Below are 17,382 nucleotides of genomic sequence, written 5' to 3' on the forward strand. Positions count from 1 at the left end.
GCCTTGACCCGCCCTGCCGGAGCTCGTTTGGACATCTCTTACTCGAGTCTCGCCCGGTCGTCAGTCAGAGATCACAACATTTGTACCTGGAGAGCACAAACGCAGCGCTGTTTTCCACTGGCTTCGGACTCAACTTCAATCGGTACCGTAACGTACAACATCATAAACATAGATCTAGCTTGACTTATTCATTGAATAAATGCATTTGGTTCTTCAAAACTGCATCACGCAACATAGCGTGACCGAGACGGCCGTTATCCACCTGCGTGAAGTTATTCGGTGAAATGAATGAGATGTTTAAGACACCATCGTTCTGTCTCTATGTAGATGAAGGGAAATAATCGATTGCTGAAGGTCCAAAGGTGTTGTGATAAACAAATAAACATATTAGTGACATATTTGTGATAAACATATTAGGCAGGATAATCACATATGTTAACTTGACTGCCCACACTGTATTTATTTATGGTTATTTGTTAAATCGAGTACTGTTAGACATGAAACAGGAAGTGTTTAACATAAATGGACGACGAAAGGGGTACTCACCATTGTAGCTCCTGCTGGTCAATGATACGAGCCTCTTCTTGCAGTGGAAAACATACAGCCAACAAACACCGTGGAACCTAAAGGAAGGAAATTAAACATTAACATTTAGCCTCAACCAACATTCACAGATACAACGCAACGCAAACTACACAAACGTAAATCTTTTTAAACACAATGAGTTGTACTTACCGTGTACGCTCTAGACGGTCCACTTGCAAGCAGAAAATAAAGATATTTCTGTTGATAATCGTCGTGTTTGTATCCGTTGTCTCGCTCAAGGCCATTGCGCCCACAGATTTGAATTTTGGCCAGAGTTCAGCCTATTGACGTCATTTCCGCGGTGTAATACCCGCATATCTGAAACGGCAAAGTTAAGAGTAGAGTTAAATAAAGTTTTTAATCAACGCAATAATTTACAAACGTTGACCAGTCGAAATAATCGTCGAAATTTGGCGTCTGTGGCTGGAAGCAGACGCCGAGTTGGACGTTCCTCCCAAATGCCACACTGCCTCGCTTTTCAGGCCAACAAAAAAACATAGTTTTCAAAACAATGAGTTGTAATTACCTTGTACGCTCTAGACGGTCAAGTTGCAAGCTGAAAACAAAAATATTTGTCTTGTTAGTCGTCGTGTTACTAACCGCTGTGTCTTGTTTGCCAGCATTGCCGCTTTCCTACTTCCTGTTGCAAGCCACGCCCACGGATTATAATTTTGCCATGAGTTCCGCCTATTGACGTCATGTCCGCGTCGCATGACTGTGACGTAATATTATCTAAAACTGTTTGTGCGGCATGGTGTTGTTCTGTGCGGTATTGTGTTATTCTGTGCGGCGTCGTGTTGTTCTGTGCGGCGTAGTGTTGTTCAGTGCGGCGTCGTGTTGTTCAGTGCGGCATGTTGTTGTTCAGTGCGGCATGTTGTTGTTCAGTGCGGCATGTTGTTGTTCAGTGCGGCATGGTGTTGTTCAGTGCGGCATGGTGTTGTTAAGTGCGGCATGGTGTTGTTCAGTGCGGCATGGTGTTGTTCAGTGCGGCATGGTGTTGTTCAGTGCGGGATGGTGTTGTTCAGTGCGGCATGGTGTTGTTCAGTGCGGCATGGTGTTGTTCAGTGCGGCATGGTGTTGTTCAGTGCGGCATAATATTGTTCAGTGCGGCGTAATGTTGTTCAGTGGGGCATGGTGTTGTTCAGTGCGGCATTGTGTTGTTCAGTGCGACATGATGTTGTTCAGTGCGGCATAATGTTGTTCAGTGCGGCATAATGTTGTTCAGTGCGGCATAATGTTGTTCAGTGCGGCATAATGTTGTTCAGTGCGGCATAATGTTGTTCAGTGCGGGATGGTGTTGTTCAGTGCGGCATGGTGTTGTTCAGTGCGGCATGGTGTTGTTCAGTGCGGCATGGTGTTGTTCAGTGCGGCATAATGTTGTTCAGTGCGGCATAGTGTTGTTCAGTGCGGCATGGTGTTGTTCAGTGCGGCATGGTGTTGTTCAGTGCGGCATGGTGTTGTTCAGTGCGGCATGGTGTTGTTCAGTGCGGCATGGTGTTGTTCAGTGCGGCATGGTGTTGTTCAGTGCGGCATGGTGTTGTTCAGTGCGGCATGGTGTTGTTCAGTGTGGCATGGTGTTGTTCAGTGCGGCATGGTGTTGTTCAGTGCGGCATGGTGTTGTTCAGTGCGGCATGGTGTTGTTCAGTGCGGCATGGTGTTGTTCAGTGCGGCATGGTGTTGTTCAGTGCGGCATGGTGTTGTTCAGTGCGGCATGGTGTTGTTAAGTGCGGCATGGTGTTCAGTGCGGCATAATGTTGTTCAGTGCGGCATAATGTTGTTCAGTGCGGCATGGTGTTGTTCAGTGCGGCATAATGTTGTTCAGTGCGGCATAATGTTGTTCAGTGCGGTATATTGTTGTTCAGTGGGGCATAATGTTGTTCAGTGCGGCATGGTGTTGTTCAGTGCGGGATGGTGTTGTTCAGTGCGGCATGGTGTTGTTCAGTGCGGCATGGTGTTGTTCAGTGGGGCATTGTGTTGTTCAGTGCGGCATGGTGTTGTTCAGTGCGGCATGGTGTTGTTCAGTGCGGCATGGTGTTGTTCAGTGCGGCATGGTGTAGTTCAGTGCGGCATGGTGTTGTTCAGTGCGGCATGGTGTTGTTCAATGCGGGATGGTGTTGTTCAGTGCGGCATGGTGTTGTTCAGTGCGGCATGGTGTTGTTCAGTGCGGCATGGTGTTGTTCAGTGCGGCATGGTGTTGTTCAGTGCAGCGTCGTGTTGTTCAGTGCGGCGTCGTGTTGTTCAGTGCAGCATGGTGTTGTTCAGTGCGGAATGGTGTTGTTCAGTGCGGCATGGTGTTGTTCAGTGCGGCATGGTGTTGTTAAGTGCGGCATGGTGTTGTTAAGTGCGGCATGGTGTTGTTCAGTGCGGCATGGTGTTGTTCAGTGCGGCATGGTGTTGTTCAGTGCGGCATGGTGTTGTTCAGTGCGGCATGGTGTTGTTCAGTGCGGCATGGTGCTGTTCAGTGCGGCATGGTGCTGTTCAGTGCGGCATGGTGTTGTTCAGTGCGGCATGGTGTTGTTCAGTGCGGCATGGTGTTGTTCAGTGCGGCATGGTGTTGTTCAGTGCGGCATGGTGTTGTTCAGTGCGGCATGGTGTTGTTCAGTGCGGCATGGTGTTTTTCAGTGCGGCATAATGTTGTTCAGTGCGGCATAATGTTGTTCAGTGCGGCATAATGTTGTTCAGTGCGGCATAATGTTGTTCAGTGCGGCATAATGTTGTTAAGTGCGGGATGGTGTTGTTCAGTGCGGCATGGTGTTGTTCAGTGCGGCATGGTGTTGTTCAGTGCGGCATGGTGTTGTTCAGTGCGGCATGGTGTTGTTCAGTGCGGCATGGTGTTGTTCAGTGCGGCATGGTGTTGTTCAGTGCGGCATGGTGTTGTTCAGTGCGGGATGGTGTTGTTCAGTGCGGGATGGTGTTGTTCAGTGCGGGATGGTGTTGTTCAGTGCGGCATGGTGTTCAGTGCGGCATAATGTTGTTCAGTGCGGCATAATGTTGTTTAGTGCGGCATGGTGTTGTTCAGTGCGGCATAATGTTTTTCAGTGCGGCATAATGTTGTTCAGTGCGGTATAATGTTGTTCAGTGCTGCATGGTGTTGTTCAGTGCTGCATGGTGTTGTTCAGTGCGGGATGGTGTTGTTCAGTGCGGCATGGTGTTGTTCAGTGCGGCATGGTGTTGTTCAGTGCGGCATGGTGTTGTTCAGTGCGGCATGGTGTTGTTCAGTGCGGCATGGTTTTGTTCAGTGCGGCATGGTGTTGTTCAGTGCGGCATGGTGTTGTTCAGTGCGGCATGGTGTTGTTCAGTGCGGCATGGTGTTGTTCAGTGCGGCATGGTGTAGTTCAGTGCGGCATGGTGTTGTTCAGTGCGGCATGGTGTAGTTCAGTGCGGCATGGTGTTGTTCAGTGCGGGATGGTGTTGTTCAGTGCGGCATGGTGTTGTTCAGTGCGGCATGGTGTTGTTCAGTGCGACATGATGTTGTTCAGTGCGGCATAATGTTGTTCAGTGCGGCATAATGTTGTTCAGTGCGGCATAATGTTGTTCAGTGCGGCATGGTGTTGTTTAGTGCGGGATGGTGTTGTTCAGTGCGGCATGGTGTTGTTCAGTGCGGCATGGTGTTGTTCAGTGCGGCATGGTGTTGTTCAGTGCGGCATGGTGTTGTTCAGTGCGGCATGGTGTTGTTCAGTGCGGCATGGTGTTGTTCAGTGCGGGATGGTGTTGTTCAGTGCGGCATGGTGTTCAGTGCGGCATGGTGTTCAGTGCGGCATGGTGTTCAGTGCGGCATAATGTTGTTCAGTGCGGCATAATGTTGTTCAGTGCGGCATGGTGTTGTTCAGTGCGGCATAATGTTGTTCAGTGCGGCATAATGTTGTTCAGTGTGGTATATTGTTGTTCAGTGGGGCATAATGTTGTTCAGTGCGGCATGGTGTTGTTCAGTGCGGCATGGTGTTGTTCAGTGCGGCATGGTGTTGTTCAGTGCGGCATGGTGTTGTTCAGTGCGGCATTGTGTTGTTCAGTGCGGCATGGTGTTGTTCAGTGCGGCATGGTGTAGTTCAGTGCGGCATGGTTTAGTTCAGTGCGGCATGGTGTTGTTCAGTGCGGCATGGTGTTGTTCAGTGCGGGATGGTGTTGTTCAGTGCGGGATGGTGTTGTTCAGTGCGGGATGGTGTTGTTCAGTGCGGGATGGTGTTGTTCAGTTTGGCATGGTGTTGTTCAGTGCGGCATGGTGTTGTTCAGTGCGGCATGGTGTTGTTCAGTGCGGCATGGTGTTGTTCAGTGCGGCGTCGTGTTGTTCAGTGCAGCATGGTGTTGTTCAGTGCGGAATGGTGTTGTTCAGTGCGGCATGGTGTTGTTCAGTGCGGCATGGTGTTGTTAAGTGCGGCATGGTGTTGTTCAGTGCGGCGTAATGTTGTTCAGTGGGGCATGGTGTTGTTCAGTGGGGCATGGTGTTGTTCAGTGCGGCATGGTGTTGTTCAGTGCGGCATGGTGTTGTTCAGTGCGGCATGGTGTTGTTCAGTGCGGCATGGTGCTGTTCAGTGCGGCATGGTGTTGTTCAGTGCGGCATGGTGTTGTTCAGTGCGGCATGGTGTTGTTCAGTGCGGCATGGTGTTGTTCAGTGTGGCATGGTGTTTTTCAGTGCGGCATAATGTTTTTCAGTGCGGCATAATGTTGTTCAGTGCGGCATAATGTTGTTCAGTGCGGCATAATGTTGTTCAGTGCGGCATAATGTTGTTCAGTGCGGGATGGTGTTGTTCAGTGCGGCATGGTGTTGTTCAGTGCGGCATGGTGTTGTTCAGTGCGGCATGGTGTTGTTCAGTGCGGCATGGTGTTGTTCAGTGCGGCATGGTGTTTTTCAGTGCGGCATGGTGTTGTTCAGTGCGGGATGGTGTTGTTCAGTGCGGGATGGTGTTGTTCAGTGCGGCATGGTGTTCAGTGCGGCATAATGTTGTTCAGTGCGGCATAATGTTGTTCAGTGCGGCATGGTGTTGTTCAGTGCGGCATAATGTTGTTCAGTGCGGCATAATGTTGTTCAGTGCGGTATAATGTTGTTCAGTGCTGCATGGTGTTGTTCAGTGCTGCATGGTGTTGTTCAGTGCGGGATGGTGTTGTTCAGTGCGGCATGGTGTTGTTCAGTGCGGCATGGTGTTGTTCAGTGCGGCATGGTGTTGTTCAGTGCGGCATGGTGTTGTTCAGTGCGGCATGGTGTTGTTCAGTGCGGCATGGTGTTGTTCGGTGCGGCATGGTGTTGTTCGGTGCGGCATGGTCTTGTTCAGTGCGGCATGGTGTTGTTCAGTGCGGTATCGTGTTGTTCAGTGCGGTATCGTGTTGTTCAGTGCGGCATCGTGTTGTTCAGTCCGGTATCGTTGTGTTGTTCGTATTGTGTTGTGTTGTTCGTAATGTGTTGTGTTGTTTGTATTGTGTTGTTGGTATTGTGTTGTGTTGTTCGTATTTTGTTGTGTTGTTCATATTGTGTTGAGTTGTTCATATTGTGTTGAGTTGTTCGTATTGTGTTGTGTTGTTCGTATTGTGTTGCCTCTAACACTTAGCTTCTAACACTTAGCCTCTAGCACATAGAAGGTAAATAAATAGGAAGGAAGGACTCACCGGTGACGTCGTCGCCCACGTCCAAGCGTTGTACTTTGTATTTTCATCCTTCTGACAGTGGAAAACATATAGCCAACAAACACCGTGGAACCTAAACGAATGAAAGAAAACTATCATTTGGCCACAACCAACATTCACAGATACAACACAATGTGACGTGCGGTGTTGAGGTTAAAGGTTGAGTGAAGGGCCCTCGTTTTAAACTACTTTTTTGAAAAGGAGTGGGAACAAGTAAGACGTATTTAATTTATTTATTGGGAAGTAGTAAGACTTATTAAATTTATTTAATCTACTTTTCTTCCCAGGCAAAATTTGATGTGCTGCAATTCCAAATTTCCAAAGTGAATGAAGGAATGAAATCCTTTAAATTATGATTTTGTATAAATACTAGGCATAAACACAAAATCTACGGCACAAAATGGGCAGACTTTACTTGTTTGAAAAGGACTGGTTACAAGACAGACTTTTTTAATTTATTTAATGGGAAGAAGACTTATTTAGTTTAATTGATCTATTTTTGTTCCCTGGCAAAATTCGATTTGCTGCAATTCCAAATTTCCAAAGTGAATGAAGGAATGAAGTCGTTTAAATTATGATTTTGTATAAATACTAGGCATAGACACAAAATCTACGGCACAAAACGGGCAGACTTTACTTGTTTGAAGAGGACTGGTTGCAAGACAGACTTTTCTGATTTATTTAATGGGAAGAAGACTTATTTAGTTTATTTAATCTCTTTTTGTTGCCTGGCAAAATTGGATTTGCTGAAATTGTATTTTGCCAAATCTTGACTTGAGACTTGATAGGAAGTATTAAACGCTCAGTTAAATCGATACAAGTTGGTAATAAGAGCGAGTAATGTTGGTTGAAGCGATGAATGAAGGTTAAAAGCAATTTAAATTATGACTTTGTATAAATACTAGATATTAACAGAACATCTACTGCGCAAAATGGGCAGAGTTTACTTGTTTGAGAAGGAGTGGCTTATTTAAGTCTAAGATTTATTTAATCTGTTTGTTCCCAGGCAAAATTGGATGTGATGCAATTCCAAATTTCACCACATGATGGTGCCAAATTTTGACTTCATAGGACATATTCAACACTTAACTATTATGTTCAAGGTAATCAGATTTGTTTATTATTCTAATGGCCTTTTCAAAACTATTCTGGATTACTACTTTGGATCTATTCTACATTACTTGGCAACAACATACTCTGTAACAGATTAGGCAGTATAATCACATATGTTAACTTGAGAGTGCCCACACTCAATCTACTTATCGTGATGTGTTAAATCAATTACTGTTAGGCATTATTATTCTGATAATCTACCAAATCTTTGAATTGAAGAATTTGTGATTTAATTAATAGCTTGTTGTTATGTTCAGGGTAATCAGACTTGTATATAATTCTAATGGCCTTCTTTTGAAAACTATTCTGAATTACAACTTTGGATCTTATATTACTTTGCAACAATATACTCGGTGACAGATTAGGCAGTATAATCACATATGTTAACTTCAGTGCCCACACTGTATTTATTTATGGTTATTTGTTAAATCAAGTACTGTTAGACATGAAATAGGAAGTGTTTAACATAAATGTTATGGCTACTCACCGTTGTAGCTCGCTCCTGGTCAATGATACGAGCCTTTTCTTGCAGTGGAAAACTTGCAGCCAACAAACACCGTGGAACCTAAAGGAATGAAATTAAACATTAACATTTCGCCTGGACCAATATTCACACGTACAACGCAACGCGGCTACACTTCTGCTAGCGCCTCAGCTACACGTTGCTATTACAAACGTAAATCTCTTTAAACACAATGAGTGTTACTTACCGTGTACGCTGTAGGCGGTCCAGTTGCAAGCAGAAAATAAAGATATTTCTGTTGATATTCGTCGTTGCTCAGTGGCTCACGGCCATCGCGCCAACAGATTTGAATTTTGGTGGAAGTTCAGCCAATTACGTCATATCCGCGGCACATGACTGCGACGTAATACCCGCTTATCTGAAACGGCAGTTAAAAGTAGAGTTACATCAAGTTTTCTTTTTTAATCAACGCAATCATTTACAACCGTTGACCAGAAAGAATCGTCGAAATTCGACGTTCCCCCCAAACGCCACACTCACTCGCTTTTCAGGGCAACAAAAGTACTTTAAAAACGATTAGTTGTACTTACCGTGTACGCTCTGGACGGTCCAGTTGCAAGCAGAAAATAAAAATATTTCTCTTGTTAGTCGTATGTTACCATCCGCTGTGTCTTTGTCAACATCGCCATTTTCCTACTTCCTGTTGCGAGCCACGCCCACGGATTTAAATTTTGGCGGAAGTTCCGCCCATTGGCGTAGTTTTCGCGTATAGCAAATCCGATTGGTTGGGAAGGGGGCGCGGTTATGCAGCCGAGGGGTCCTGTGATCGGTGGGATGTAAAGTAGGCGTCGACGTCACGTCCGCGTCACGTGACCACGACGTGGCAGACGTCATATAGCAACCGCTGTTTTGTTTAGTAGACTTACAGTTGTTATGCATTGACATAATGGCGCACACTCCAAATAGATTTAAATAAATTAAATAATTCTTCTGCCCACTCCCTTTTAAACAAGTTAACTCTCCCCGCGGATTTGAATTCCGGCGGAAGTTCTTACAGTTGTTATGCGTTGACATAATGGCGCACTGGTTAGCATGTCCACCTCTTAAGCATGATGTTGCGGGTTCGACGCCTGATCGATGTTAGCATGGAGTGAGCTGAAGTGCATGGCGCTGAAGATTTGAATCTTTGAAATGCGCTGAGGTCTGACGTATCAGGCAGAATGGTTTGCCATCACGTTCAACAAAAAATAGAAACTTTCCCACTCTGATAAAAACGTCCTGTGTTCATCTACATATTTTCGTTTTGCTGTTGTCATGTAACATGGGGGTAGAGATGGTCCAAAGGGTAGAATATGGATTGTTCACAGGGATAAATTGACAGAGCTGAAATTCCAAATTTGTCCAAAAGATGGCGCCAGACCAAAACATGAGACCAAAAGAGGGGCCAGAATAAGCTAGACCAGTTAAAATAGAAAAGAGGAACACGGTGTCAGAGTGTAAGTCACGCATGGAGGCACAAATGAAAGTTTTATTATGTGTTTTTTATTTTTTGATTTCTTTGCTTGGCTAAAAATGTATTCTGTAACCGCTTTAAGCAATATTATTTGTCAATTCGATCAAGGGACCCGTCACTGAGAATAGTGGCGTGACATAAATTGTTTGGAGAAGCACAAATGAAATGTTTATTATGTGATTTTAATTTTTTGATTTTTTTGCTTGGCTAAAAATGTTCTCTGTAACCGCTTTAAGCAATATTATTTGTCAATTCGATCAAGGGACCCGTCACTGAGAATAGTGGCGTGACATAAATTGTTTGGAGAAGCACAAATGAAATGTTTATTATGTGATTTTAATTTTTTGATTTTTTTGCTTGGCTAAAAATGTACTCTGTAACCGCTTTAAAGCAATATTATTTGTCAATTCGATCAATTCATGTAACAGAAAGTAGGTCAAAGGTGAAAAGGGGAAGTGAAAGGTTTTACCACTAGCTGTGCATTTGGTGGAAAGTACTGCGTGGTCAGGGCGGAAACAGCTGCTAAAGGCCACAGAAAACAAAGCGTGGGAATGCTGGCCAGTCCCTCCATAGGCGTGGGAATGCTGGCCAGTCCCTTCTATAGGCGTGGGAGAACTGGGCAGTCTTACCCTATAGGGAAAGTACAGGAGGAAAGAAAGGGGAGGGGGGGAGACGGAGAGGTCTATAAAAGGTCCTGCTGGAGTAGCTTCAGGGCTTTTTTCCCCCAAAAGAGCGCTTATACGTGAAGAGGCCCGGAGGAGTTTCAAGATTTTTTCCAAAGTCCCGAAGATCTTTGTGTGAGACGCAGGATCGCTGGACTGAAATTAACTTGGATTTACTCCCAAAAATTGGACTGGACAACTTTATAGGAGAAATAGGTGAGAGGGATTTATATTTTTTATGTATTTTAGCGAGAGGGGGGAATAGCCATCGGGCCGCCGGATTCCTCGTGGCTAGCCTGTTTCTTTAATTTGGATTTTAGAAGCAAGATCGAACTGATCACTCGACTTTGCTTTCACCAAAAATAGCACGCAGCTGGTAATTACCGCTTCCCTTTTTTATGAACTGTGTTTTGCAATCGAATTGTTCTGGGATTGAATGATTTTATTAACACGGGTATCAGTGAGTGAAATTGTTCAGTTTCTGGGGTAATTGAGATTTGTAATTCTATTCCATGTTTCTTCAATAAATGTGTTTTGTATATTACTTACTTCGTTGTACGCGGATTTGTACTGAATATGCAACCGATGGTTTGGGGCCGATTTAAATAAAATAAATCAACGGAAGTGTTTAAATCGGATTATTATTTTGTGTAGAACGGAAAGTTATTTGACTATTTGAAAGGCTCAGGCTCGCTTCCCCTTTTTTGACGGCGGAAGTGTCTAAATCGGATTATTATTTTGTGTAGAACGAAAAGTTATTTAACTATTTGAAAGGCTCAGGCCCGCTTCCCCTTTTCGACGGGCCGCGTAAAAAGTAACTCTGAGCCAGTTGGAGAATTAAATAACTTTCGTAAATATTCAAAGGAGGAGTGGATTTCGTTAGAAGTGAATTGTTGGAAATTTACTTCTTCTAAATAAATTAACGACGACGGTTGAAATAAATCAGTGGAGTTGGAGGAGAATAAAAATATTTCGATTGTCCGTCGGGCGCGGCTCAGTTCCCCTTTTCGACGGGCCGCGTAAAAAGTAACTCTGAGCCAGTTGGAGAATTAAATAACTTTCGTAAATATTCAAAGGAGGAGTGGATTTCGTTAGAAGTGAATTGTTGGAAATTTACTTCTTCTAAATAAATTAACGGCGACGGTTGAAATAAATCAGTGGAGTTGGAGGAGAATAAAAATATTTCGATTGTCCGTCGGGCGCGGCTCAGTTCCCCTTTTCGACGGGCCGCGTAAAAAGTAACTCTGAGCCAGTTGGAGAATTAAATAACTTTCGTAAATATTCAAAGGAGGAGTGGATTTCGTTAGAAGTGAATTGTTGGAAATTTACTTCTTCTAAATAAATTAACGACGACGGTTGAAATAAATCAGTGGAGTTGGAGGAGAATAAAAATATTTCGATTGTCCGTCGGGCGCGGCTCAGTTCCCCTTTTCGACGGGCCGCGTAAAAAGTAACTCTGAGCCAGTTGGAGAATTAAATAACCTTCGTAAATATTTAAGGGAGGAGTGGATTTCGTTAGAAGTGAATTGTTGGAAATTTACTTCTTCTAAATAAATTAACGACGACGGTTGAAATAAATCAGTGGAGTTGGAGGAGAATAAAAATATTTCGATTGTCCGTCGGGCGCGGCTCAGTTCCCCTTTTCGACGGGCCGCGTAAAAAGTAACTCTGAGCAAGTTAGAGAATTAAATATTTTCGTAAATATTTAACGGAAGAGTTGAGTTCGTTGAAAGTGAATTCGGTTGAGAATTTACTTCCCTTAAATAACATAACGACGATGATTAAAATAAATCAGTGAAGTTGGTGGAGGATAAAAATATTTCGATTGTCCGTCGGGCGCGGCCCAGTTCCCCTTTAGTTGTCGGGCCGCGTCAAAAGTTAAATAGGACACAATCAAAAAATAGACTTGCCTTCCAAATTAATTATTGGGCAAATCTAAAGACAGCACGACATTTTTATTCGGTTTAAGAAAGTCGCTATTCTCTTCGAAGCAATTAAGTGGGGTGAAGAACTCCGACGGTCAAGTGCTAGATCTACGTATACGAAGTTAGAATTAATAATATAAAGGGCATTAATTTTCTTCTTAAATGCTATTATTGTCACACTTTTATTAATTCGATTCTCTTTCGAATAAAAAAGTTGGTCGGCTCGCTGCATGAGCGACCAAGTGGAACGGACCCATATCAACATTTACTTCGGCAAAACTAGTGCTTGGGTGCGCTATACAAACGAATCCCTGAGGTCTTAACAAAGACATCTAAAAAATATCCGTAACGAATAAGAACTTCAAACATTAGCGGGGAGCCATCAATACGATGCGGTCACTTCGAAGTCCTGCCTCGAATTGAGTTACTCGACACGCGCTTCGGGTGACTTGAGAGGGATTGGCGTCGTACAGAAATTAGATTGATTCCGGAGGAGTTAATTTAACTCGGGTGGTTAGATTACGGACGAATCTCCGAACCCGGCTAAAACAAACCCGTTACTGGGAAGCCGGGGGGCACCTGATTGCAAGAGGTGCGTTTGACACTGTGCATCTTTTCCCTGCCATTTCGAGAGCCCAATTGACACTAATAGTTTACTGGAATGTGTTTGCCCATCCTACTTTGCGGAATTTCACCACATGCGCTTTTGACGAAAATACTAAATTGAACTCAAGTGAAGCCAACACGCACAACCCCCCCCCCCCCCCCCCCCCCCCACACACACACACCTACACACACACACACACACAAGTGTTGATATGAACATAAAAGAGCCGCATGCGGTTCGGGAGTTGCGGCTTGGCCAAACCTGTACTATACAACTTTATTTGTGTAAAATTTTCACAACAGCTGTCACACAAACAAAGCGGGAAAAACCGAAGACGTGCGTGTTCCGCCCACGCTGGATTTATTTGCACCTTTGAAAAGACACCGTATTGCCGCAGATGTGGCAAAGAGTACTTTTGGGCATCTGAGACGGAAGGATGTCCAAAGCATCACGTCACCTGCTCTGGTAGGAATGGTGGTGGGACGTTGAGGTCAACCGCTTTGGGGTTGGCTGAATCTTTGGTCGCAGGATGCCACACACTTGAAGACAGAAGCAGAAAAGCAGAGCTAAATGCAAAATGTACTCACCGGTGACTCCAATTTTTTCCCCCCCTGAAGAAATGGATGGACGGGTGGCCCCGGCTGGCCGGTGGGACTCTTGTTATTCTGACCCTTTTTAGTGCGCGTTTGGGGCAACAACCGTTTTTTGTGGCGCTCTCTTCTGGTTCAAGAGTGCCCTGCATGTGAATTTGCCTTTCCTGCCTTCTGATTGGATGAGCGCCGGTGTGACGCGGTGCCTCTGTCACCGTGGCGGGGGGTATACGTCGGCATCGGAGCGTCTGCCAACGTCTGAGACCGGCTGGCAGTGTATCGGAGGTGTCGAGTGCGGTGCCGCTGGAGCTCACTCACCAGCTGGTGTTAGGGCCACAGAATGAAGGCCAAGGAGAAGACTAGAAAGAGAAACAGAAACTTCTCCTCCAATTGTTTGATTTGTCTCTTCTGAGCTTCGATGAATTCTTTCAGCTCTTTGTTCCTCTAGGACGGACAAATGGAAAGTAGCCTTCAAAAGCCAGTAAGCGTGCAAGTAAGTGCCGGGCTGGCTTTGGGCCCTTACCTGTTGCGCGCTGTGCAGCAGATCCATTCTCTCTTGGAGGATGCAAGCGTCGCGCTCCCTCAACTCCCACATCAGGGCTCGCTTCCATTGGTCCACGGCGCTCCTAAGCTCTTGTCTCTGATCCGCCGTCAGCACGTCATTCACGCCAGCGTGGCTGGCTTTTTCGCCGTCCGTGGCGGGGCAGTCCCTCTGCGGTAGCGCCTCGTACAACATGGCCTCCAGCTCCATGATCCTCTGGGCCGCAATCCTCGTCCATCAGTAGTCCGGCGGGAGATTTGAGGGCGGCTTACCTTATGAGCCTGGTCCATGGAACGCTTCCTGAAGTCCAACTCTTCATCCAGGTAGCCCTTCTGGTTGCAGAACATATCCTAGCACAGCTCAAGGTCAGAATTGTTGGGGCACATTGCCCCGAGTTCCCCTTGGCTGATGTCGCGTGTCTGTCTACCTTCTCACTTTCAATGTCCAACATCTTCTGTTGAAGTGCTGACTTGGTCACTTTGATGTATTCTAACCACTGAGGAAAGGCTGCTGTCACATAAGCAGAATGCGAGAGCGTGCGTGGACGTGCGCGTTACCTTCTCGGCTAGGGTGGGAAGGGTCCTGGCGTGAATCACGACCACCTGCTCCTCGTTGGTGAGATTCTGCAAGAGCCCAAAGGCACAGCGTCAACAAGGTTCTTTCAGCGCAAAGCCTTCCAAAAGTCACATTTGAGCCGCCGAGTCTCGTGGAGTGCGAACATAAGGAGTTCGACATACACTTACGGCGTTATCGCCCAGGATGTCCAGCTTCTTCATCAGATCACTGATGACGATGTCCTGGGGAAAGGCGCAAGGAGCAATGTAAGGTGTTCTGGGACCTCAGGTTAAGGTTAGGGTTGCGAGGGACGCCTTACGTACGCTCACGCCGTCGGCCTCGCAGTAGATCTGCAAAGGGCTGAGGCCGTCTGGGAAACGGACTTGCAGAAACTTCAAGACGGGGGAGCGCCACTCCCTCTCCTGAAAGGCAGAGGCATGCATCCATCCGTCCGTCCGTCCGTCCGTCCGTCCGTCCGTCCGTCCGTCCGTCCGTCACATCTCTGGCCTCAACACGCTTGTGCGAGTCTTCCCACCTCCAGCTCCAGGATGCGGAACTCAAGCAGTTCGTTTTGGTCTCGGATATCCTGGATGTGCTCTTTCAGACGCGCTTCTTCCGCCTCCATCCGCCTGACCTGAAAAGACAGTCAGACCTCATCTGCGGGGCTTCCGGACGGGTGTGACGCCAAGCGACTCCGCCCAGCGCCTTTCTTTCCGTCACCTTTTCGGCCAACTGCTGATTGCTCTGACGCAGCAGCTGCTTCTCCTCCACCCACTTGACATTCTAGAAGAGACAAACGCGTGGACAGCTTTGAAATGTTGTGTCATTTTCATCCACAAATTCTTTGGTTGACTGGAAAATGACATTTGCTTTTCTCCGCATTTTCCCAGCCACGTTCAGGGGGGGGGGGGGTTGGTCCAGTAATGCCAGACGAATGAGTGACTGAAGAATGTAGCTATTTTGTCTGAGAAAAAGGTGTGCTCATTGATAAGCTTACCTGTCCTTGTTGCTTCAGCGCTGACTCCAGATCTGCTACTCTGCTTTGATAGTGACCCATTTCTACTGTCATGTAACATGGGGGGAAGAGATGGTGCAAATGGTAAAATATGGATTATTCACAGGAATAAATTGGCAGAGCTGAAATTCCAAATTTGTCCAAAAGATGGCGCCAGACCAAAACATGAGACCAAAAAAGGGGCCAAAATAAGCTAAGCAAGTTAAAATAGAAATAAAACAGGAACACGGTGTCGGATTGTGAGTCACGCATGGACGCACAAATGTGATTTTTACTTTTTGATTTCTTTGCTTGGCTAAAAATGTATTCTGTAACAGCTTAAAGCAATATTGTTAGTCAATTCGATCAAGGGACCCGTCACTATGAGAATAGTGGCGTGACATAAATTGTTTGGAGAAGCACAAATGTGATTTTTACTTCTTGATTTCTTTGCTTGGCTAAAAATTGATTCCCTCTTTCATGAACTGTGTTTTGCAATCGAATTGTTCTGGGATTGAATGATTTTATTAACACGGGTATCAGTGGGTGAAATTGTTCGGTTTCTGGAGTGATTAAGATTTGTAATTCTATTTCATGTTTCTTCAATAAATGTGTTGTGTATATTCATCTACTTTGTTGTGCGCTGATTTGTACTGAATGTACAATCGATGGTTCGGGGTTGATTTGACAATTTGATTAATGTGCGGGGGGTTATTATGGTATAACATAGGACCGTAATAAATAAAAGTAACATCAGACAATTTTAGAGAATTGAATAACTTTCGTAGTTATTTGAGACACGAGTGAATTCGTTTGAAAGTTTGCTTCGTCTGAATAAATTAACGGAAGTGTTTGAATCGGATTATCGGTTTGGTGTAGAACTGAAAGTAATTTAATTATTTGAAGGGCGCAGGCCCGTTTCCCCTTTTGACGGGCCGCGTAAAAAGTAACTCCGAACATGTTAGAGAATTAAATAACTTTCGTAGATATTTAAGGGAAGAGTGATTATTGAAAGAGGTGCGTTTGACACTACCATCAGCTTTTCTCTGGTCTGAAAGGAGGAGGAGGGAGGCTCCTCCTCCTCCTTTCAGACCAGAGAACACCCGAGGCTGGGTGAGAACGGGGAGGCTGCGACCCGGCCGGGGGTTGCGGGAAGGGGCGCCACCTTGATCTCCTTCTCGGCGTCGTAGTCCCCTCCGCTGGTCTGGGCTAGCAGAGCGTAGGCTCGTTGCAGCGCTTGATATTCTTGCGTCAGCTGGCGGTAGCGAAGCTCCGCCTCCTCATGCACACACCAATGCAACACAGCACTAGTACCAGAATCAGTCAGACCGGCGACAAAGCACCCGCGACGCAAAGACGAGTCCGATTCCAGGCTGAAGAGGAATGTTTGGCGCCAATACGCTGGCAGAAATGGCGGGCTACCTCTTCGGGTTCCGTGTCGGGGGTTCTGTCGGTGTGAAAAGACAAGGACGATCCGTCCGAGTCCACCAACACGTCTTCGTCGTAGCCGTAAAATGTTTCGATGACCTGCGGGCGCGGAAGCAAACATCTCTCTGAACAAACTGAAGCGACACCTCACGATGAATCGACGAGAGGAACGATAGCGAGAAAAAGGCCATTTCATCTTGCGCAACACCAAGCAGCCGCAAACAAACAGACTCACCTTGCAGGACCTCAAGCTTTGTTCCTCCTCAGAGATTCTCAACGTCGGTATCGTAGCAGCAAATCTCTCTCCTGTCGACACAAATAATCCGCCTTTGAGATTCTTTGGATGCAAAGGGAACGAACGGCTCCGGCGCAGAAACAAACGCGACTCACGATGACATTTCTGACATGAGCTCCTGTCTCCAGAGCCTGAAAAACCCGTCACCGGCGATGATTGGAGGGACGCTCGTCTTTTCCAAAAGTGACAACTACAGGGTGTGTCAGGGTTTTCCAGATTATCTTTATCGTATGATTATGTTGCTTTGACTTTGACTGCAACCTGTAATAAATAATATTATTTATCCCTTATTTATCCCTATCGCTTATCCCTTCCTACACAAAGTCGTAAAACATCCCTTGCTATGTTTTGACTAGAGGTCAAGGGCTTTCTCTATTCAATCCACTCTTACACCCACCCTGTTTCTCTTAATAAAAATGCTCGTGCAGGAGCCGAGAGTCAGACTTCATTCGTACAACGGATGGACTCTCCACCTGCAGGTGTCCAAAAGAACTT

The sequence above is a fragment of the Syngnathus scovelli genome, unplaced genomic scaffold (genome assembly GCF_024217435.2).
Source record: "Syngnathus scovelli strain Florida unplaced genomic scaffold, RoL_Ssco_1.2 HiC_scaffold_24, whole genome shotgun sequence".
Lineage (NCBI taxonomy): Eukaryota > Metazoa > Chordata > Actinopteri > Syngnathiformes > Syngnathidae > Syngnathus > Syngnathus scovelli.